This window comes from Heterocephalus glaber, unplaced genomic scaffold (genome assembly GCF_053883595.1).
Source record: "Heterocephalus glaber isolate CG9 unplaced genomic scaffold, H.glaber_assembly_v1.0 deba00001461, whole genome shotgun sequence".
In the NCBI taxonomy this organism is placed as follows: domain Eukaryota; kingdom Metazoa; phylum Chordata; class Mammalia; order Rodentia; family Bathyergidae; genus Heterocephalus; species Heterocephalus glaber.
Window position 1 is genome coordinate 5,472,790 of NW_028258308.1, and position 24,349 is coordinate 5,497,138.

Consider the following 24,349-nt stretch of genomic DNA (forward strand, 5'->3'; position numbering starts at 1 on the left):
ATACTAGCAGTAGTATTAGACTGAGCCCAAAGCCTAACTCTAACACTAACCATTATAGAAAATTTCCAATACAGAGGCAAGTGTTTTCCAACAGAATCTGTAATCCTGAAGTTAACAAGAACCCTAACCCTAACAATGATACGCATGCTTCAAAATTCAGGGACATGAATTGGAACCATATACCTTCCCCTAGACATAACCCTAACCCTAACCCTAACATTCATACCCCAATTACCGTGGCAATGTCCTTGAATTCCTACCCTATCCATTAACCTCAAAATAAAACTACTTGTCATACTATCCTTCAAACCCACCATCCAAAGACAACACATTTATATTCCAACACTAACTCTAGCCCAAAACCTAACACTACCATAACACTGTCCTTAATGTGATCTGGCATACCACACATGAGTACTACTGTACTTAAAATAAAAAATGGTACCTAACATTAACACTAACCCCAACCCTAACCATCATATTCCTATTCCTTTGAAGGGGTACTTGAATTCTGGCAGTAGTATTAGCATTAGCTCTAACCCTAACTCTAGCACAAGCCATTATAAGAACATTCCAATAGTGTGGCATGTGTCTTTGAACACTATTTGTACCCCTGAACCTAACAAGAACACTAATAATAACCTTAGCACCCATATTTCAAATTTCAGGTACAGGAATTTGAATCTTATACCTGCATTTTGACTTAACCTAACCCTAACCATGAGACACACATTTCCTTGCAAATTTCATGGAATTCCTGCACTAGGCTTAAGACTACATCTAAGAGCAACACTCATACTAACCAGCCAACCCAGCTTCCAAGGCACAGGTATTTAAATACCAAAACTATTCCTTAGCCAAACCCTAGCCCTAACTGTACTTCTGATGTTAACACGACCAGGCATAGCTGCACATCAATGCTGTGGGAGTTGAAATTCAAAACTATACATAACAATGCCACTAAACCTAACCCTAACCCTAATCATTATATTCCAACTGCAACAATCTCTTAATTGAATTCTAATACTGTTTATAGATGTAACTCAAACCCTACCCTAACATTAATTATAGTAGGTACACTCAAGGTCAGGTATGTTTATTCCAACATTATCTATAACTCTGACCCTAAAAAGAACCCTAACCCTAACAATGATACCCATGCTTCAAAATTCAGATACATGAAACAGAACCCTATACCTGCCCCCAGGCATAACCCTAAACCTAACCTGAACCATCATACCCACATTTCCATGACAAGGTCCTTAATTTCTACACTATCCATTAACTCAAAATAAAATTACCTCTCATAATAACGTCCAAACCACAGCCAAAATCTAAGGCACTTATATTCCTACACTATCTCTACCCCAAATCCTAACCCTACTCTGACACTGACATTAATATGAACCAGCATACCATGCTTGAGTACTGCAGTACATGAAATATAAAACGATACATGACATTAACATTTACCCCAACCCTAACCATCATGTTCCTATTCCAATAATCTGTGTTTGACTTCTGGCAGTAGTGTTAGCCTTAGCCCAAACACTAACTTTAGCACTAACCATAATAGGCACATTCCAACAGACAGGAATGTGTTTTCCAAAAATTTCCGTAACCCTGACCATAACAAGAACCCTAACCTTAACAATGATACCCATGCTTCAATATTGAGGCACATGAAGTGGAACCCTTTACCTGTCCCTAGACATAACCCTCACCCTAACCCTAACTATCATACCCACATATCCATGACAAAGTCCTTGAATTCTTACACTATCCTTTAACCTCAAAATAAAAGTACCTCTCATACTAACCTTCAAAGCCACCATCCAAAACAAAGGCACTTAAATTCCAACACTAACTCTACCCCAAACCATAACCATAACCCTAACACTGACCTTAATGTGAACCCCCATAGACACAACTGAGTACTGCAGTATATCAAATCCAAAATGATACCTAACATTAATGTTAACCACAACCCTAACCATCATATCCCTACTCCAATAATTTGGTACTAGAATTCTACCAGTAGTATTAGCATTAGCTCATAAACTAACACTAGCACTAATCATTATAGGCACATTCCAATAGAGAGCCATGTGTCTTCCAACAATATCTGTAAACCTGATGATAACAAGTACTGTAACCCTAACAATGACATGCCTTCTTCAGAATTCAGGTACATGAAGTGGAACCCTATACCTTCTCCTAGACATAAGCCTAACCCTAACTCTAACCATCATACCCACATTTCTATGATATTATCCTTGAATTCCTACACTATACATTAACCTCAAAATAAAACAATCTCTCATACTAACCTTTAAATGCACTGAACAAAGCAAAGGCTCTGAAATTCCAACCCTATCTCTACCCCCAAACCTAACACTATCTCTAACCCTGACCTCAATGTGAACCGGCATAGCCACACTTGAGTACTGTAGTACTTGAAATCCAAAACGATATCTAACATTAATATTAACCCCAACCCTAACCAACATATTCCTCCTCTAATAATCTGGTACTTGAATTCTACCATTAGTATTACCCTTTTGCCCAAAGCGTAACTCTAGCACTAACAATTATAGTCACATTCCAATAGAAAGGCAAGTGCCTTCGAACACTAACTGTAACCCTGATCCTAACAAGAACCCTAACCCTAACAATAATACCAATGCTTCAAAATTCATGTACATTTATTGGAACCATATACCTTCCCTGAGGCATAATACTATCCTTAAACCTAACCATCATACCCATTTTTCCATGACAAGGCCCTTGAATTCCTACATTATCTGTTAACCCCAAAGTAAAATTACCTCTCTTAATAAAATTCAAACCCACAGTCCACATCTAAGGGCCTTAAATTCAAACACTATCTCTACCCCAAACGCTAACCCTCTGCTAACACCGACCTTAATGTGAACTGGCATACCACAATTGAGTACTGCAGTACTTGAAATCAAAAACAATACCTGACATTAACAATAACCCCAAACCTAACCATCAAATTACTATTCCAATAATCTGGTACTTGTATCCTAGCAGTAGTATTAGCATTAGCCAAACCCTAACTCTAGCACTAGCCACTATACAAAATTTCCAATAGAGAGGCAAGTGTCTTCCAACTCTATCTGCAACCCTGAACCTAACAAGAACCCTAAACCTAACAATGATACACATGCTTCAAAATTCAGGTACATGAATTGGAACCCTATACCTGCCCCTAAACATAACCCTAACCCTAACCCTTACAATCATACCTACATTTCCTTGACAATGTCCTTGAATTTCTACACTATTCATTAACCTCAAAATAAAACTACCTCCTATACTAGCCTTCAAACCCACCGAAGAAATGAAAGGAACTGAAATTCCAGCACTATCTCTACCCAAAACCCTAACTGTAACCCTAACACTGACCTTAACGTGAACCGTCATAGCCACACTTGAGCACTGCAGGACTTGAAATCCAAAATGATACCTAAAATTAACACTAACCCCAACCCTAACAATCACATTCCTACTCCAATAATATGGTACTTGATTTCTACCAGTAGTGTTAGCCTTAGCACAAACCCTATCTCCAGCACTAACCATTATAGGCACATTCCAATAGGGAGGCATGTGTAGTTGAACACTGTGTGTAGCCCTGATCCTAACAAGAAACCTAAGCCTAACAATGATACCCATGCTTCCAAATTCAGGCACATGAATTGGAACCCTGTACTGGTCCCCAGACATAATTCTAACCTGAACCCTACCCATCATACCAACGTTTACATGAAAATATCCTTGAATTTCTACACTATCCACTAACCTCAAAATAAATCTACCTCTCATATGAACCTTCAACCCATCATCCAAAGCAAAGGCACATAAATTCCAACACTATCTCTACCCGAAACCCTAATGCTAACCATAAGGCTGAACAACATGAAATGCCATAACCATGGTTGGGTATTGCAGTACTTGATAACCAAAATGATACCTAACATTGTCATTAACCTCAATCCTAACCAACATATTCCTACTCCAATAATCTGGTACTTGAATTTTACATTTAGTTTTAGCCTTAGCCCAATCCCTAACTCTAGCCCTAACCATTATAGGCACATTCCAACAGACAGGCAAGTGTCCTCAAACACTATCTGTAACCCTTACCCTAATCAGCACCCTAACCCTAACAAGGATACCAATGCTTAAAAATTCAGGTGCATTTTTTGGGACCCAATACCTGCCCCCAGACATAATCCTAACCCTTACCCTAACCATCTTACTCACATTCCCACAAGGTCCTTGAATTCCTAAATATCCATTAAACTCAAAGTAAAATTACCTTTCATACTAACCTCCAAACCAACAGTCCAAATCTAAGGTACTTAAATCCCAACACTATCTCTACCCTAAACACTAAACGAACTCTAACACTCACCTTAATGTGAACAAGCATACCGCAGTTGAGTACTGTAGTACTTGATATAAAAAAAATACCTGACATTAACACCATCCCAACCCTAACCATCAAATATCTATTCCAATAATCTGGTACATGAATTCCAGCAGTAGTACTAGGTTTAGCCAAAACCCTAACTCAAGCACGAACCATTATACAAAATTTCCAATAGAGAGGCAAGTGTCTTCCAACAGTATCTGTAAACCTGACCCTAAAAAGAAACCTAACCCTAACAATGATACCCATGCTTCAAAATTCAGGTGCATGAATTGTAATGCTATACCTGTCCACAGACATAATTCTAACCCTAACCCTACCTATCATACTCTCATTTACATGACAATATCCTTGAAATCCTACACTATCCATTAACCTCCAAATAAAACTACCTCTTAAACTAACATTCAAAAGCACCAAACAAAACAAAGGCACTTAAATTCAATCACTATCTCTTCCCCAGACCCTAACCTTAACACTGAAACTTAACAATAAACCCTAACACTGACCTTAAGGTGAACCGGCGTAGCCACATCGAGTACTGCAGTACTTGAAATTAAAAAAAAGATACCTAACATTAACACTAACACCAACCTTAACCGTTATATTCCTTCTCCAACTAAGGGGTACTTGAATTCTGCCAGTAGCAATAGCCTAAGCCCAAATTCTAACTCTAGTACTAACCATTGTAAGACCATTACAATAGAGAGGTATGTGTCTTCAAGCACTATCTGTAACCCTGGCCCTAACAAGAACTCTAATACTAACAATGACACCTATGCTTCAAAATACAGATACATGAACTTGAACCCTACACCAGCATTTAGAATTAACCTAACTCTAACCATCATACCCAAATTTCCACACAAAGGTCATGAAATTCCTGCAGTAGGCATAAGTCCACATCTAAGAGCAATACTCATATTAACCATCACACCCAGCTTACAAAGCACAAGTAGTTAAATCCCAAAACTATTCCTAAGCCAAAGCCTAATGGTAACTCTATCTCTGATGCTAACAGGACCTGGCATCACTACACATAAATACTGTGGTACTTGAAATTCAAAACTATACATAACAATACCACTAAACCTAACCCTAAACATCATAAACCACTCCAACAATCTATTAATTGAAATCTATCACTGTTTATAGGAGTAACCCAAACCCTACCATAGCAGTAACCACAATAAGTACACTCCAAAGGTAAGGTATGTGTATTCCAACATTATCCTTAACCCTGACCCTAACAAGTACCCTAACACTAACAATGATACCCATGCTTCAAAATTCAGGTACATGAATTGGAACCCTATACTTGACCCAGACATAATCTGAACCCTAGCCCTAACCATCACACCCACATATTCATGACAAATTCCTTGAAATCCTACACTATCCATTTACCTCAAAATTAAACTTCCTCTCATACTAACCTTCAAAGCTATCGTCCAAAACAAAGGCACTTAAATTCCAACACTATCTATTCCCCAAATCCTAACCTTAACATGAACAGGCATAGACACATTTTAGTACTGCAGTACTGTGGAGAGCGAAAGGTTGAAATAACCTTCAGAGACCTCTGAGTCTCTTGAGAACATAATGAATCCTGGATATGCAGCTGGCACAAAAACAAGGATGGTTACTTGTAACGAGAGTGGTTAAATAGAAAGAGTTCGAAGGTCTGTAATGCAAGGGAATGTTATTCCCGGAGTTGTAAAGATACATTTGACCTTTTCCCTGGAAAATAATTAGTCGCCGAATTATGTACAGAGGAGGGGTTGGGGGTTGTGGAAAAGGTATATAAAGGGCAATAAAGTGGGAAGAGGGGTCTCTCCTCTGCCTCTCTCTCCTTTTTTCTTTTCCTCAGAGGTTTTGTTTTTCTTTCATCCTCTTCCCTCCTCTCAGGTACTGTTCGACTAGTGATGGCTGGCACCTTCACACAGTACTTGAAATCCAAAAGGATATCTAACGTTAACATTAACCCTAACCCTAAACATCATATTCCTACTCCAGTAATCTGGTACTTGAATTCTACCAGTAGTATTAAGCTTAGCCCCAACCCTAACTCTAGCACTAACCATTATAGGCACATTCCAATAGAGAGGCATGTGTCTTCCAACAATATCTGTAAACCTGATGATAACAAGAACTGTAACCATAACATTGATATGCATGCTTCAAAATTCAGGTATATGAACTGGAACCCTGTACCTTCCCCTAGACATACCCCTAACCCCAACACTAACTATCCAACCCACATTTCCATGAAATTATCCTTGAATTCCTCCACTATCCATTCACATCAAAATAAAACTACATCTCATAATATCCTTCAAATGCATTGAACAAAGCAAGGGCACTTAAATTCCAACCCTATCTCTTCATCAAACCCTAACCCTAACCCTAACACTGATCTTAATATGAACTGGCATAACCACAGTTGAGTAGTGCAGTACTTGAAATCAAAACAATACCTACCATTACACTAACCACAAACCCAAGCATTATATTCCTACTCCAATAATCTGGTACTTGAATTCAGTAGTATCAGTAGTATGTAGTATCAGTATCAGTATCAGTAGCAGTAGTATCAGCCTTAGCCAAAGTCATAACTCTAACACTGCCCATAGTAGCCAAATTATAATAGAAAGGAATGTGTCTTCCAACAATATCTGTAACCCTGACCATAACAAGAACCCTAACACTAACAATGATACCCATGCTTCAATATTCAGGTACATGAAGTGGAACCCTTTTCCTGTCCCTTGACATAATCCTAACCCTAACCATCATGCCCACATATCCATGACAAAATTCTTGAATTCCTACACTATCCATTAACTTCAAAATAAAACTATCTCTCATACTAACCTTCAAAGTCACCGTCCAAATCAAAAGGCACTTAAATTCCAACACTATCTCTACCCCAAACCATAACCATAACCCTAACACTGACATTAACATAAACTGGTATAACCACACTTGAGTACTGCAATACTTGAAATCTAAAACTATACCTAACATTAACATTAACCCCAACCCTAACCATTATATTCCTATGCCAATAACCTGGTACATGAATTCAACCATTAGCATTAGAATTAGCCCCAAATCTAGCTCTAGCATTAACCATTATAGGCACATTCCAATAGAGAGGCATGTGTCTTCAAACACTAACTGTAACCCTGACCATTAATGGATAGGGTAAGAATTCAAGAACCTTTTCATGGAAATGTGGGTATGATGGTTAGGGTTAGGGTTAGGGTTATATCTAGGGGCAGGTGTATGGTTCCAATACATGTACCTGAATTTTGAAGCTTGAGTATCATTGTTAGGGTTAGGGTCCTTGTTAGGGTCAGGTTTATAGATAGTGTTGGAAGAAACTTGCCTGTAACCATGAAACTAACAAGAACCATAAGCCTAAGAATGATACCCAAACTTCAAAATTCTGGTACATTAATTGGAATCCTATTCCTGCCCCAAGACCTAATCCTAACAATAAACCTAACCATCATACATACATTTCCATGACAAGGTCCTTGAATTCCTACACTATCCATTAACATCAAAATAAAACTACGTCTCATACTAAACTTTACACCCACCATTGGAAACAAAGGCACTTAAATTCCATCCTTAACTCTACCCCATACCCTAACTGTAAATCAAACACTGACCTTAAATTAATATGACCGGCATAGTCACAGTTGAATACTGCAGTATTTAAAATTCAAAAGGATAATCAACATTAACACTAACCACTACCCTAACCAACATATTCCTACTCCAATAATCTGCTGCTTGAATTCTAGCAGTAGTATTAGCCTTAGCCCAAACCCTAACTCTAGCACTAATCATAATAAACACATTCCAATATAAAGCCAAGTGTCTTCCAACACTACTGTAGGGGGCCCTGCCCCCCCCCGCTGGAAATCTTGAGTGCCTTTTACGGACATATCCGGGCCTGCTACAAATCTACCCGGCAACAAGGAAGTAGCCCCAGTACCCTCCTCTTGCTCCTCCCCTCTAGCCCTACGGTATATATGTTGTAACAGCTTCTGCAATAAACGAGACTTGATCAGAAACCTGTCTTGTCTCCATCTCTCGTGTCCCCTGTCCCCTCTCATCCTCGCTCCCCCTCTAGGGTCTCCGTTGACTTACCCGCGGGCCGGGACAAGTGGCGCCCAACGTGGGGCCAGAGAACGGGGGGATCCAGTGAAGGACGCTGCTCAGGGGCCCTAAGATTAAGATTGAGGAACAAAGAGCATACTCGACATAGAAGAGGCTTGCGATTGACGTGGACCTGCCGTCTATTTGCACCTCGGTAAGTTGAGCAGCGATTATGGGACAGGGCATTAGTCAGCACGAACTGTTTGTGCAAGGTCTCAAGAAGACATTACAGGCACGAGGGGTAAAGGTTACAGTCAAACAATTGCTGAAATTTTTTGATTTTATTAAACATCTCTGTCCCTGGTTCCCTGCTGAGGGAACCATTGACGAAGAGAGATGGAAAAAGGTGGGGGAGGCTCTCCAGGATTATTATGCCACTTGCGGACCCGGGAAGGTCCCGATTGCGGCATTCTCATATTGGAATTTGATTAATGATATTATTTCCCAAAAAGCAAGGGATCCACTGGTAGCTCAGGCTATACAGGTTGGGGAGGTAGCCCTCCGTAGTGGTGAGGAGCTGACACCCGCTGGTGACACTGACGCAGTTCCCCGGGACGCCAATATGGCGCCGGGACCCAGGCCAGTTAAGGCCACGCCTTCCTCGCCAGACGAGGAAGAGGACTTGATGTCCTTTGACAGTGATGATGATCCCGCCCCCGACGGACATAACGTTCCCTCGGACCAATCCCAAACGGCCGCGATCCCTGCCAAGCCCTATAAGGCAAAGCCTTGCCGGACCCCCGCTTCCTCTTCTTCCATCACTGCCTCTAAGGCAACCCCACCCTCGCGGGAGGTTCCGCCCCTATATCCCTCCCTTCAAGCCTATCGCTGCTTGCCTCCGCCCCCAGATCCACCCCAAAAGGACTCCGGAACTGACGAGTCTGCGGGGGAAGCATTGCGGGGCGGCTCTGGGTGCCCCCCTCCTTATATCCGTCCAGGCCCCAGCACTCCCGCTTTGGCCTATCCTGTTGTTGATCCCCAAAAGGAACTCCGGGACAAAATAGACTTCCTAAAAGAACAGATAAGGTTAGAAAAGGAACATCAAGAACTTATTACCCAGCTTGAGGGCTTAAGAACAGGCAAGGCTCATGGAAATGTCCCTAGAGAGGACACCCATAAGCCACGACCCCCCATTAGAGGGGCGACCCCCAGGGTGCCGTCCGGGTCAAGGGTACCCCTAGAACTTGAGCCCGTGGAAGCCTTCCCTGTCACTGAGACTGTTGACGCACAGGGTCAGGCATGGAGACACCATGGCGGCTTTGATTTTAAGGTTATTAAAGAGCTTAAAACGGCTGCGGCTCAGTACGGGGCCACTGCACCTTACACCATGGCTATTCTAGAATCGGTGGCAGAAAATTGGCTCACCCCAATTGATTGGCAGACTCTGGCCCGTGCCACCCTTGCAGGAGGTGACTACTTATTATGGAAATCTGAGTATGTTGAGAATTGTCGAGAGACCGCTAGACGCAATGCTCAGGCGGGGAATGGTTGGGTGCTTGACATGCTTCTTGGGGAGGGGGCCTACGCCGCTAACGACCAGCAAATGCAATTTGACGCGGGGTTTTATGCCCAGATTCAGACCGCAGCCACTAGGGCCTGGAGGAAACTCCCTTCCAAAGGAGACGTGAGTGCCTCCCTCACTAATATCCGGCAGGGACCAGACGAGCCGTTTGCGGACTTTGTCCACCGCCTTCTCACGGCGGCAGGCCGGATTTTTGGGAGCGCGGAGACAGGGACAGATTTTGTTAAACAGCTTGCTTTTGAGAACGCCAATGCCGCCTGTCAGGCCGCTATCCGCCCCTATAAAAAGAAAACTGACCTTTCCGGCTACATTCGCCTTTGTTCTGAGATTGGGGCCGCCTACCAACAGGGCCTTGCCATGGCGGCCGCCATGCAAGGCTTCACAGTCAAACAATTCTTACAACGCCACGTCGGCAATAAATGCTTCCGGTGTGGGGCCATCGGCCATTTTGCTAGAGAATGCCTGACCGCTAAAATGCAGGGCCCCGATGCTCCGCCCCCAGGGCCCTGCCCCCGATGCAATCGGGGGAGGCATTGGGCGAGTGAGTGCCGATCCAAGACTGATGCCCAGGGTCGACCCCTCCCCCCTCTCCAGGGTTTGAATTCGGGAAACGGGAAAGGGGGCCAGCCCCGGGCCCCCAATTCCAAACAAATTTACGGGGCGCTCAATTTTGCTCCAATAAACAGCAATCCATTTCAGACCTCGTCAGAGCCACAAAAGGAAGTGCCGGATTGGACCTCAGTGCCACCACCCACACAGTATTAACCCCAGAAATGGGAGTTCAGGCCCTTGCTACGGGAGTCTTTGGACCCTTACCTAAGGAGACCTTTGGCCTCGTAATAGGCCGAAGCAGCAGTACCATGAATGGACTGCTGGTTTACCCAGGAGTGATTGATAGTGACTACTCTGGGGAAATTAAAGTTATGGTTTCTTCCCCCAAAGTTATTAATACCATTCAATCAGACCAAAGGTTTGCCCAATTGTTACTCCTTCCCCTTCTCTCCACCTCTAATAAGGCTCTTAAAAACGCCCGAGGCAGCCAGGGTTTCGGCTCATCTGATGTCTACTGGTCGGAGGTACTTTCAGCACAAAAGCCTCTCATGACCTTGTGGTTAGATGGGAGACAGTTTTCTGGGTTGGTCGACACTGGTGCCGATGTAACTATCATAAAGGGAGAGGATTGGCCTCAGGCGTGGCCATTGAAGGACACCCTCACCCATCTCAAGGGTATAGGGCAGAGTCAAAATCCTAAACAAAGTGCCAAAGATCTGACCTGGAGGGACCAAGATGGTAATCAGGGCACCATTCAACCTTATATCATCTCAGGGTTACCCATTAATTTATGGGGGAGAGACCTATTATCACAAATGGGGATAATTATTTCCAGCCCCAATGAAATTGTCACTATGCAGATGTTTAAAAATGGGTACATTCCAGGAACAGGGCTGGGAAAACACCCTACTAGCCTTACTCACCCCATTGAGCCTGTCCCTCGGCCCCCTCGAGCAGGGTTGGGCCATTTTCCATAGGGGTCGCTGACACTCCTGCGGTCCATGCTGAAAAGATCACCTGGCTCTCGGATGATCCAGTGTGGGTCGATCAGTGGCCCCTCTCCAAGGAGAAGTTGTTAGCAGCTCAACAGCTGGTGCAGGAGCAGCTTCATGCTGGCCATATCATTCCTAGCCATTCCCCTTGGAATACTCCCATTTTTGTCATTAAAAAACGGTCAGGAAAATGGAGGCTCTTGCAAGATCTCAGAGCAGTTAATAAAACTATGGTACTCATGGGAGCTTTACAACCCGGTCTTCCCTCACCGGTAGCCATCCCCCTTGGATATTATAAGGTTATTATTGATTTAAAGGATTGTTTTTTCACCATTCCCTTACATCCTGCAGATCAAAAACGCTTCGCTTTTAGCCTCCCGGCGACCAATTTCTGCGCCCCAATGCAGCGCTTTCAATGGCTAGTGCTACCCCAAGGCATGGCCAATAGTCCCACCCTGTGCCAGTCATTTGTAGCCACAGCACTTCAATCCACCCGAGACAATTGGCCTCAAATGTATATTATCCATTACATGGATGATATTCTCGTGGCGGGACAATTGGGAAGTGAGGTTTTGGCTTGTTATGCTGACCTTCGGCGGGCCCTTGAATCTTGTGGCCTCCAGATTGCCCCTGATAAGGTTCAACTAAAAGACCCTTACAGTTATCTCGGATTTCAGATGAAGGGACGTCATATTTCCTCCCAGAAGCTCACCTTGTGGCTGGACGGTCTTAAAACTCTGAATGACTTCCAAAAACTGCTCGGAGATATTAATTGGCTTATGCCCTATTTAAAGCTCACTAAACATGACCTGAAGCCTCTGTATGATACCCTGCAAGGTGATAGCCACCCCACTTCGCCTCGGGAGCTCACTGCTGAGGGGCGCAAAGCCATTAGCACGGTAGAACAAGCCATTCAAAATCAGACAATTACCTTTGTAGATTATAACTCTCCTTTACAATATATCGTTTGCAGAACCTCTCTCTCCCCCACCGCTGTCTTTTGGCAAACCGCTCCCCTTTTATGGGTTCATCTCCCAGTTTCCCCTAAGCGGGCCTTTTACCCTTATTATGTTGCAGTTGCAGACCTGATTGTTCTAGGTAGAGACCATGGAAAGATGTACTTTGGAAAGGAACCTGATGTCATTATCCAACCCTACCTTAAAGATCAAATCGATTGGCTTATGCAGACTACCGATTCCTGGCCAATTGCTCTCGCTTCTTATTCAGGATCATTGGACAATCACTATCCTCCCAACAAACTCATTGACTTTGCTAACAGACATGACTTCATTTTCCCAAAGGTCACTTCTTGTTCTCCTCTGCCAGAAGCCCTATCCGTTTTTACAGATGGTTCTTCCACTGGGATGGCTGCCTATGTGTGGGACGATAACATTGCCCAGTTCCAAACCGCCCACTCTTTGGCCCAATTAACCGAGCTGCAAGCAGTTATAGCGGTCTTTTCTACATTCCCTGCCCGAGCTTTTAATCTTTTTACTGACAGTGCTTATATTGCTCAATCTGTCCCCTTATTGGAAACATGTGGATTGATCAAACTTGCTTCTCAGACTGGTGGTCTCTTCCTCCAATTACAAGATTTAATCAGAAAGAGATCCGAATCCTTTTTCATTGGACACCTTCGTGCCCACTCTAACTTACCTGGCCCACTCACACAGGGCAACCGCTTAGCAGACCTAGCTACAAGACCTCAAGTTTTGGCCTGTTCAATAAATACTGATGCCCCCATTCCAATTGACCAGGCACAAAAGGCACACCAACTGCATCATCTTAATGCTCACACGCTTCGCCTTATGTATAAGCTTACTAGAGAACAAGCTAGACAAATTGTTAAGGCCTGCCCTACGTGCACTCTACACCTTCCTACACCTCATCTGGGAGTTAATCCTCGTGGCTTGATTCCAAATGCCCTCTGGCAAATGGACATCACGCATTACCCTGAATTTGGAAATCTTAAATATATACATGTCAACATTGATACCTATAGTGGATTCATATTTGCCACCCTGCAGTCCGGGGAAGCTACTAAACATGTCATCGCTCATCTCCTCATTGCCTTCTCAGTACTTGGATGTCCACAACAAATTAAAACAGACAATGGTCCCGGCTATACCAGCTCTGGCTTCTCCAACTTTTGCAAACAATTTGAAATAACACATATAACGGGAATCCCATATAATCCTCAAGGACAAGGCATTATAGAAAGGGCTAATCTCACACTCAAAATTACTTTAGACAAAATAAAAAAGGGGGAATGGTACCCTACCAAGGGGTCTCCTAGAAACCTGATATCACATGCACTATTTATTCTTAACTTCTTAAATTTGGATGCCAAAGGTTCATCTGCAGCCAATCGTTTCTGGCAACCAGAGACGCAACGACAATTTGCCTCGGTGATGTGGAAAGACCCCCTGGACCACTCATGGCACGGGCCCGATCCTGTACTTATCTGGGGCCGAGGATTGGTGTGTATTTATTCCAAGGAAATGAAGTCAGCCAGATGGCTCCCAGAACGCCTAGTAAAACAAGTTGATGGGCGTGCTGATGATGCCGATGACCTGACGTTGTCCAATCCTGATCAGTTAACAATGGCGCCCACAATTTCAATTTAAAATGAGCAAGGATATAATTCAGCTTATCTAGTAATGTTTGGGTGCACCCTGATGTTCTACACTGTCTTACATGTTTGTCTAGTGTTTGTTGTTTGTGGTCATGTAATTGAGCTCAAAATGTTCTTTTCTCTTTAAGGGATATTCACCCATTGTTACATTGATGATGTTATTTTGTTAAAGATATGCTTTTCTCTTGGATCAAGGTATCACTGGAATTTATTAGATTAAAGTGATTTTTAGATGGGAACTCCCTTTGATGAATATAGAAGTGGCCACCCAGAAAATATTGTTCTGGTCTTAATTCCTCAAAGGGACTCCTTAGTGAAATTTATATCATGTGATCTTAGGGAACATCGTCATCATTTAAAGTTTGGACCTCCGGCGCACAATGAAGAGGGAACTCATGAAGGACATCTGGCTGAATGAACGATCCGAAAACAAGAATAGGATGAACTGGAAATGCCTAGTTCCCCTGATGTTGCTGACCAGGGTATGGGTGGTGTCGCCTTCAGAAGGGTTAGACCACATGAAAAATATATGGATTCAGTTGGCAGGCTCGCTCAACTTGTCTGAGTTTTGTCTAAGTGCTGATGTAAACTTTCATTATATGTTGGGAAGTTGCCTCGTTCCTGTATGTACCCCATTGGAATCATTGCGGCCTTATACTCTGTTTAAAGATATCCCAGGAAAAAATCTCACATATGCAGATAGTTACAATTGGGGATCTGCTACTTGTCGCAGGCCCAAGAATGCTGTCAAATTATATTCACCTAAGGTAATTATGTCTAATAAGACCGAATGTGCTGTATACAGAAATTATACAACTAAATGTCTGCAAGTTAGACGTTTGGAAAACATGTCCTGCCGTGTTGAACAAGAAATTATGTATAGTAATTGCCATGTCTCTTTGCCAATGGGTTGGTTTTACACTTGTGAAAGGGAAACTTTTAATTACATTCCGGCCAACTTGAGTGACACTCGTTGTTGCTTGAGTCGGTTGGCTGTGATATTACCAGACAGAACTGATTTGATTGTACCTAATCGAATTAGACGGTGGTCGCCGTATACCGCCCCAGGATGTAATGATGATGTGGGTCTATTGACTGATGCAGAAGTGTTAGTCATGATAGGGTCTTTTGTTGCTCTGCCGTCCATCGGGGTGCACGCGGAAGCGGCAGTACGAAGATTAGCCTGTAAAGTGGTAAAAGGATTGAATGCCACCTCCACCGCCCTGGCGTTGATTAATCAAGAATTACAGGAACAAAGACAAGCTATTTTGGATAATCGAGCAGCAATAGATTATTTGTTGCTTTTTCATCACCAGGGCTGTGAAAAAATAAAAAATATGTGTTGTTTTAATTTGACTGACAATGGAGAAAAAATCGATGATACAATAAAACAATTGAAAGACCTGGCTAATAAGGTGCACAATGAGGATGGCGGAGACCTATTTAAATGGTTGACCTCATGGCTACCCAACCTACAATGGGTAAAACAATTGTTTCTTGCCATTGCAATTGTATGTGTTTGTCTGTTATTGTCATGCTGCTGCATACAATGGATACCAATGCTTATACGTAGAAATCGCTTTGATTTTTAGATAAAAGGTTCAGGCTGATATGATTTAAAAGCCTTGTATTCCCCTTTGTATTTTAACCTATGTTAATCTTAGTAACTAAAATGTCCTCGGATAGTTCTGATTTTGTAAGGTTGTGATTTCCCCTGGAGCTATAGTGGAGACAAAGATGTACGTCAAAATCAGCGGTAAATTACTGTCAGGATGTTGGCTGGACATACGCTACATGGGCCGATTCCATCTCTGCCACGGCGTAAAATTCTCGCCCCACCTGGTGAGCGGGCTGGCAAGCCAATGACGGGCAACTGAGCAAGCGTGCCATGCAATGAGAGAGCCCTCGTGTGCCGCCTAAGACAGGTGCCAGAGCCTTGATTCTCTGGTTAACCGATGACGGGTAAGGTGCACGGTGCAGACACGTATGTTGCTCTGACCCAAGACAGGCTCAGCCCCCGCAGGCTTGATTCTCCTGACGCTTTTCTAAAAAATAATTTTAAAAGGGAGGACCTGTAGGGGGCCCTGCCCCCCCCGCTGGAAATCTTGAGTGCCTTTTACGGACATATCCGGGCCTGCTACAAATCTACCCGGCAACAAGGAAGTAGCCCCAGTACCCTCCTCTTGCTCCTCCCCTCTAGCCCTACGGTATATATGTTGTAACAGCTTCTGCAATAAACGAGACTTGATCAGAAACCTGTCTTGTCTCCATCTCTCGTGTCCCCTGTCCCCTCTCATCCTCGCTCCCCCTCTAGGGTCTCCGTTGACTTACCCGCGGGCCGGGACACACTACCTGTAACCCTGAGGGTAACAAGAGCCATAACCCTAACAATGATACACATGCTTGAAAATTCAGGTACATGAATTAGAACCCTATACCTGCCCCGGACATAACTCTAACCCTAACCCTAATCATCATACCCACATTTCCATGACAAGGTCCTTGAATTCCTACACTATCCATTAACCTCAAAATAAAACTACCACTCATACTAATCTTCAAACCCACTGTGGAAAGCAAAGCTACTTAAATTCCAATACTATCTCTACCCCAAAACATAACCCTAACCCTAACCCTGACCTTAACATGAACTGGAATAGCCATAGTTGAATACTGCAGTACTTGAAATCCAAAATGATACCTAACATAAACACTAACTTCAAAGTTAGCAATCATATTACTACTCCAACAATGTGGTTCTTTAATTCTAGCACTAGTATTAGCCTTAGCCCAAATCCTAACTCTAGCACTAATCATTATAGGAACAATCCAAAAGAGAGGCATGTATCTTCAAACACTATCTGTAACCCTGACATTAACAAGAAGCCTAACATGAACAATGACACCTATGCTTCAAAATTCAGGTATATGAATTTGTACCCTATACCTGCATTTAGATCTAACCTTATCCTAAGCATCATACACAGATTTCCATGAAAAGGTCATGGAATTCCTGCACTATGCATAAGTATACATCTATGAAGAACACTCATACAAACCATGAAACCCAGCTTCCAATGCACAGTTACTTAAATCTCAAAACTATTCCTAACCCAAACCCCAACCCTAACTCTAACTCTGATGCTAACATGAGCAGTCATAGCTGCACTTCAATACTGTGGTACTTGAAATTCAATACTACACCCAACAATACCACTAACTCTAAGCTTAACCATCATACTCACACTCTAATAATCTCTTAATTGAATTCTATCACAATTTTAAGGAGGAACCAAAACCCTACCCTAGCACTAACCATGATAGGTACACTTCAATAGTCAGGTATGTCTATTCCAACATTATCCATAACCCTGACCCTAAAAAGTACCCTAACCCTAACAATGATACCCATGCTTAAAAACACAGGTACATTATTTGGATCCCTATACCTGCTCCTGGACATAACCCTAACACTAGCCCTAACTGTAACACCAACATTTCCATGACAAGGTCCTTGAATTCCTACAGGATTCATTAACTTCAATATAAGACTGCATCTCATTTTAACCTACAAACCCACAGTCCAAAGTAAAGGCATTTAAACTCCAACACTATCTCTACCCCAAACTCTAACACTAACCCTAACACTGAGGTTAAATTGAACCAGCATAGCCACAAAAGATTACCGCAGTAATTATAATCCAAAATGATACCTAACATTAATACTAACCACAAGCCTAACCATCATGTTCTGACTCCAATTATCTGGTACTTGAATTCTACCATTAGTATTAGCCTTAGCCCAAAACCCTAACTCTAACACTAACCATTATAGGCACATTGCAATACAGAGGCATGTGTCTTACAGCACTACCTGTAACCCTTACCCTAACAAGATCCTAACCTTAACAATGATACCTATGTTTCAAAATTCAGGTACTTGAATTGGAACCCCATACCCACATTTCCATGACAAGGTCCTTGCATTACTACACTATACATTAACCTCAAAATAAAATTTCCTCTCATATTAACCTTCAAACCCATAGTCCAAAGTGAAGGCACTGAAATTCCAACACTATCTTTTAAGCAAAATCTAACTTTAAGCTCAACACTGCCCTTAACATGAACAGCCATTGCTACAGTTGAGTACTGCAGTACTTGAAATCCAAATGGATACCTAACATTAACACTACCCCCAACCTTAACCATCATATTCCTACTCAAATAATGTGGTACTTGAATTCTAGCTGCAGTATTAGACTTGTCCCAAATCATAACTCTAGCAATAACCATTATAGGAACATTCCAATAGAGAGGCATGTGTCTTGGAACAGTACCTGTAAACCTGGCCCTAACAAGTTCCCCAACCTTAACAATGATACAGAAGTTTCAAAATTCAGGTACATTAATTGAAACCCTATACCTGCCCCTAGACACAACCCTACCCCTAAACCTAACCATCACACCCACAGTTCCATGGCAAGATCTTTGATTTCCTACTATATCCATTAACCTCAAAATAAAACTACCTGTCATAATAACCTGCAAAGGCCCCTTCCAAAACAAAGGCACTTAAATTCCAACACTACCTCTACCACAAACCCTAACCCTAACACTGACCTTAACGTGAACCAGCAGAGCCACACTTGAGTACTGCAGTACTTGATATCCAAAATGAAACCTAAAATTAACACTAACCACAACCCTCACCATCATTTTCCTACTCCAATAATCTGGTACCTTAATTGCAGCAGTAGTATTAGCCTTAGCCCAAACCCTAATTCTGGCATTAACCATTATAGGCACATACCAATAGAAAGGAATGTGTCTTCCAATACTATCTGTAACCTGTACCCTAACAAGAACCCTAGCCCTAACAATGATAGCCATGCTTCAAAATTCAGGTATGTGAATTGGATCCTTATGCCTGCATTTAGACCTAACCTAACACTAACGATCATACCCACATTATCATGACAAGTTCCTTGTATTCCTACACTATCCTAATGGATATTTTGAGGTTAATAACTAAAAATAAAACTACCTCTCATATTAACTTTCAAACCCACCATCCAAAGCAAAGGCACTCAAATTCCAACCATACCTCTACCCCAAATCCTAACCCTAACCCTGACACCTTAATATGAACTGGCATAACCATAGTTGAGTACTGCAGTACTTGTAATCCAAAATGATACCTAACATTAACACTAACCAAAATCCTAACCATAATATTCCTACTCCTATAATCTGATCCTTGAATTCTAGCAGTAGTATTAGCCTTAGCCCAAAACCTAACTCAAGAGATAACCATTAGAGGCACTTTTCAATAGACCAGCATGTGTATTCCAACACTATCTGTAATCCTGACCTTAACAAGAACCCTAGCACTAACAATGATACCCATGCTTCAATATTCAGGTACATGAACTGAAACCCTATACCTGCTCCTGGACATAACCCTAACCTTAACACTAACCATCATACCCACATGTCCATTACAAGATCCTTGAATTCCTGCAGCATCCATTAACCTCAAAATAAAAGTACCTTTCATACTAACCTTGAAAGCCACCGTCCAAAGCAAAGATACTTAAATTCCAGCACTATATCTACCCCAAACCCTACCGTAATCCTAACTTTGAACTTAAAGTGAACCGGCATGGCCACACTTGAGTACTGGAACACTTCAAATCTAAAATGATACCTAACATTAACACTAAACCCAAGCCTAACAATCATAGTCCGACTCAAATTATCTGGAACTTGAGTTCTAGCAGTGGTATTAGCCTTATTCCAAACACTAACTCTAGCACTAATCATTATAGACACATTGGATTAGAGAGGTAAATGTCATCGAACACTATCTGTAACCCTGACCCTAACAAGAACCCTAACCCTTACAATGATACTCATGCTCCAAAATTCAGGTACATAAATTTTAACACTATAGCTGCCCCTGGACATAACCCTAACACTGACCCTAACCATCATACCCGCATTTTCATGACAAGGTCCTTGAATTCCTGCACTATCCATTAACCTCAATATAAAACTACCTCTCATACTAACTTTCAAACCCACTGTCCAAAACAAAAGCACTTAAATTGCAACTCAATCTCTACCCCAAACCCTAACTGTAAAACAAACACTGACCATAACATGACATGGAATAAGCACAGTTGAGTACTGCAGTACTTGAAATTCAAAAAGAAACCTAACATTAATGCTAACCACAACCCTAACCGTCATATTCCTACTCCTATAATCTGGTACTTGAATTCTAGCAGTAGTATTAGCCTTAGCCACAACCCTAACTCTAGCACTAACCATTATGGGTACATTCCAATAGACCAGCACGTGTCTTCCAACACTATCTGTAACCCTGACCCTAACAACCATAACCCTAGCAATGATACCCATGCTTCAAAATTCAAGCACATGAATTTGTACCCTATTTCTGCCCCTAGACTTAACACTAACCCAAACCATCTTATCCACATTTCCATGAAAAGTTCCTTGAATTCCTACACTTTCCATAATCCTAAATCTAAATTTATTGCTCATACTAATCATCAGACCCCACTTCCAAAACACAGGGACTTAAATTTCAACACTATCACTAACCCCAAGCCCATTCCTAACCCTAACACTGACTCTAACCTGACACAGTATAGTCACACTTGAATGCTGAGGTAGTTGAAATCTACAACTATTCCTACAAATATCACTATTCCTAACCCTAACCATCATACTGTCACTCCAATAATCGGGTACTAGTATTCAAGCACCATTCTTAACCTTAACCCAAAATTTAACCCTAGGACTAACCAAAATACACACACTCCAATAGTCAGGAATGTATATTCCAACACTATCTATAACCCTGACCCTAACAAGAACTCTAACGCTAATATTGATACTCATGCTCCAAAACTCAGGTACATGAATTGAAATCCTATACCTGACACTGAACCAAACATTAATCCTAACTATCATACCCATATCCCAATGACAAGGTAATTGATTTCCTACACTATCCATAAGGCTAATGCTAAAACAAACACTAATTCTAACCATCATACCCTAATTCTGATACACAGGTACTTAAATTCCAACATCATCGAAAACCCTAAACATTACCCTAACCCAAACCCTAGCACTACCCAACATAGCCACACTAGAGTACTCAGGTCCATAACATCCGAAACTATAGCTAACCTAACACTCACCCTAACCCTAAGCATCATATTAACACTCTAAACATCAGGTACTTCAATTCCATCAATATCCCTAACCCTAAACCTAAACTTAACAATGACACTCACCACAATACCCACATTCCAATATTCAGGTTCTTAAATTCCAACACTATTGTTAACTCTTGCTGTAACCAGAACTCTAACCCTAACAATCATACTCACATTCCAAAATTCAGGTACTTTTATTTGAATCCTAAACCTGAAAACTAAACCCAACCTTAACCCTAGCCCTCATACCCACAACCTAATACCCATGTAGTTGAATTCCTACACTATCCATAAACCAAACTCTAAAAATAGTGGTGACACTAACCATCAAACATACACTCTGATAAACAGGTAGTTAAATTCCAACACTGTCCCTAACTCCAACCCTAACCCTAAATCTAGCCCTAACTGTAACACTACCCATCATAGATACAGTGCAATACTCAGGTACCTGTATTTCAGGAGTATTGGTAATCTGTACCCTAACACAAACCATAACCCTAACAATCATACCCATACCCCAAAACTCAGAAACATGTATTTGAACCCTAACCCTAACCCTAAACTGAACCTTAACCATACCAATCATACCCAATAACCAGATACTTGAATTCCTACAGTATCCCTAAACCTAACCCTACAACAAATGCTTACACTACCATCAAACACATATTCCAATAGAGAGGTACTTAAATTCCATCAGTATCCCTACCACCAACCCTAACCCTAACCCTAACCCAAACACTACCAGTCAGAGCCCCATAGCAATACTCAGGCAACTGAAATCCAAAAGTATACCAAACCCTAACATTGACCCTAAACCTAACCATTATACTCACATTGTAATAATCAATTACTTGAGTCCAACATTATCCCTAACCCTAACTGTAACCCTATCCCTAACAGTAACCATAATACTCACATTCCAATCGTCAGGTACATGAATTAAAACACTATTTTTAACACTTACTCTAATCTGACCCTAACCCTACCCTGACTCTAACAATCATATCCACACCAGAAAACTCAGGTACATGAATTTGAACCCTATACCTGACCCTAAAACTAACCCTAACCCTAACCATCATAGCAAAAGTCTAATACCCATGTACTTGAATTCCTATACTATCTCTAAGGTAAACCCTAAAATTAGTACTAACACTAACCATCAAACCCATATTCAAATACAGAGGTACTTACATTTCAACACTATTCCTAATCCCAAGCATAACCCTAACCCAAATCCTAATCCTAACACTACCCACCATAATCACACTGCAATTCTCAGGTACTTGAAATCCAACAGAATACCTAACACTAATACTAACCCTAACCATCATACCCACACTCCAATAATCAGGTACTTAAATTCTGTCAATATCGCTAACCCTAAAGCAAACCTTAACACTAACGTTAACTATAATAGCCACACTGTAATATTTACATATGTGAATTTCAATACTATCATTAAGCCTTACTGTAACAAGTACCCTAACCCTAACAATCATACCCACACTCCAAATATCATGTACATGAATTTGAACCAGAAAAGAACCCTAAAACTAACCCAAAGCCTAACCATCTAATGCACAATCCAATACCCAGGTAGTTGAATTCCAAGACTATCCCTAATCCTAACCCTAAAACTAACATACTAACCATCAAACATATGCTCCAACACACAGGCACTTAAATTCCTACACTATCCCTAACCCTAACACCAACCCTAACCCTAACCCAAACTGGATCCCTTACCCTAAACCTAACACTACCTGTCATAGCTACACTGCTCAGGTTCTTGAAATCCAGCACTATACCTAACTCTAACCTTAACCCTGACCATCATACTCACACTCCAAAAATGAAGTACTTGCATTACAACACTATTGCTAACCCTAAATGTAACCCTAACCAAAACAATAACCATAATACCCATACTCCAATAGTCAGGTACATTAATTCCAACACTCTGTATAACCTTTACAGTAATATGAACCCTACCTCTAACAATCATTCCCACACTTCAAAACTCAGATACATAAATTTGAACCCTGAACCAAACCCTAAACCTAATCCAAACCCTAACCACCATGCCAATATTCTAATACCCAAGTACTTGAATTTCTGCACTATCCCTAACCCTAACTGTAAAACTAACTTGAACACTAACCATCAAACCCACACTCATATACACAGGTCCTTACATTCCAACACCAACACTAACCCCAAACCTAACCCTAACAATAACACTAACCCTAATCTTAAAACTACCTGTCAGAGCCACACTACAATATTCAGGTACTTGAAATTGAACACTACACCTAATCCTAAGAGTAACCCCAGCCATCATACCCACACTCCAGTAATCAGGTACTTGAATTTCAACCTTATCACTAACTCTTACCCTAACCCTAACACTAATCATAATACCCACACTCCAATAGTCAGGTATGTGAATTCAAAAACTATCCATGAATTTCAACATCATCCATAATCATTACCTTCACAGGAACCGTCACCCTAGCAATCATACCTACACTCCAGAATTCAGGTACATGAATTGGAACTCTAAATTTAACCCTGAATTTAACCCTAACCCTAATTAACCATCATACCCACAATCCAATACCCAGGTACTTGAATTCCTACACTATCTCTAACCCTAACTCTAAAACTAATGCTAATACTAACCATCAAACCCACACTCCAAAACAAAGTATGTTAAATTCTAACTATCCCTAACCACAAACCTAAAGCCAA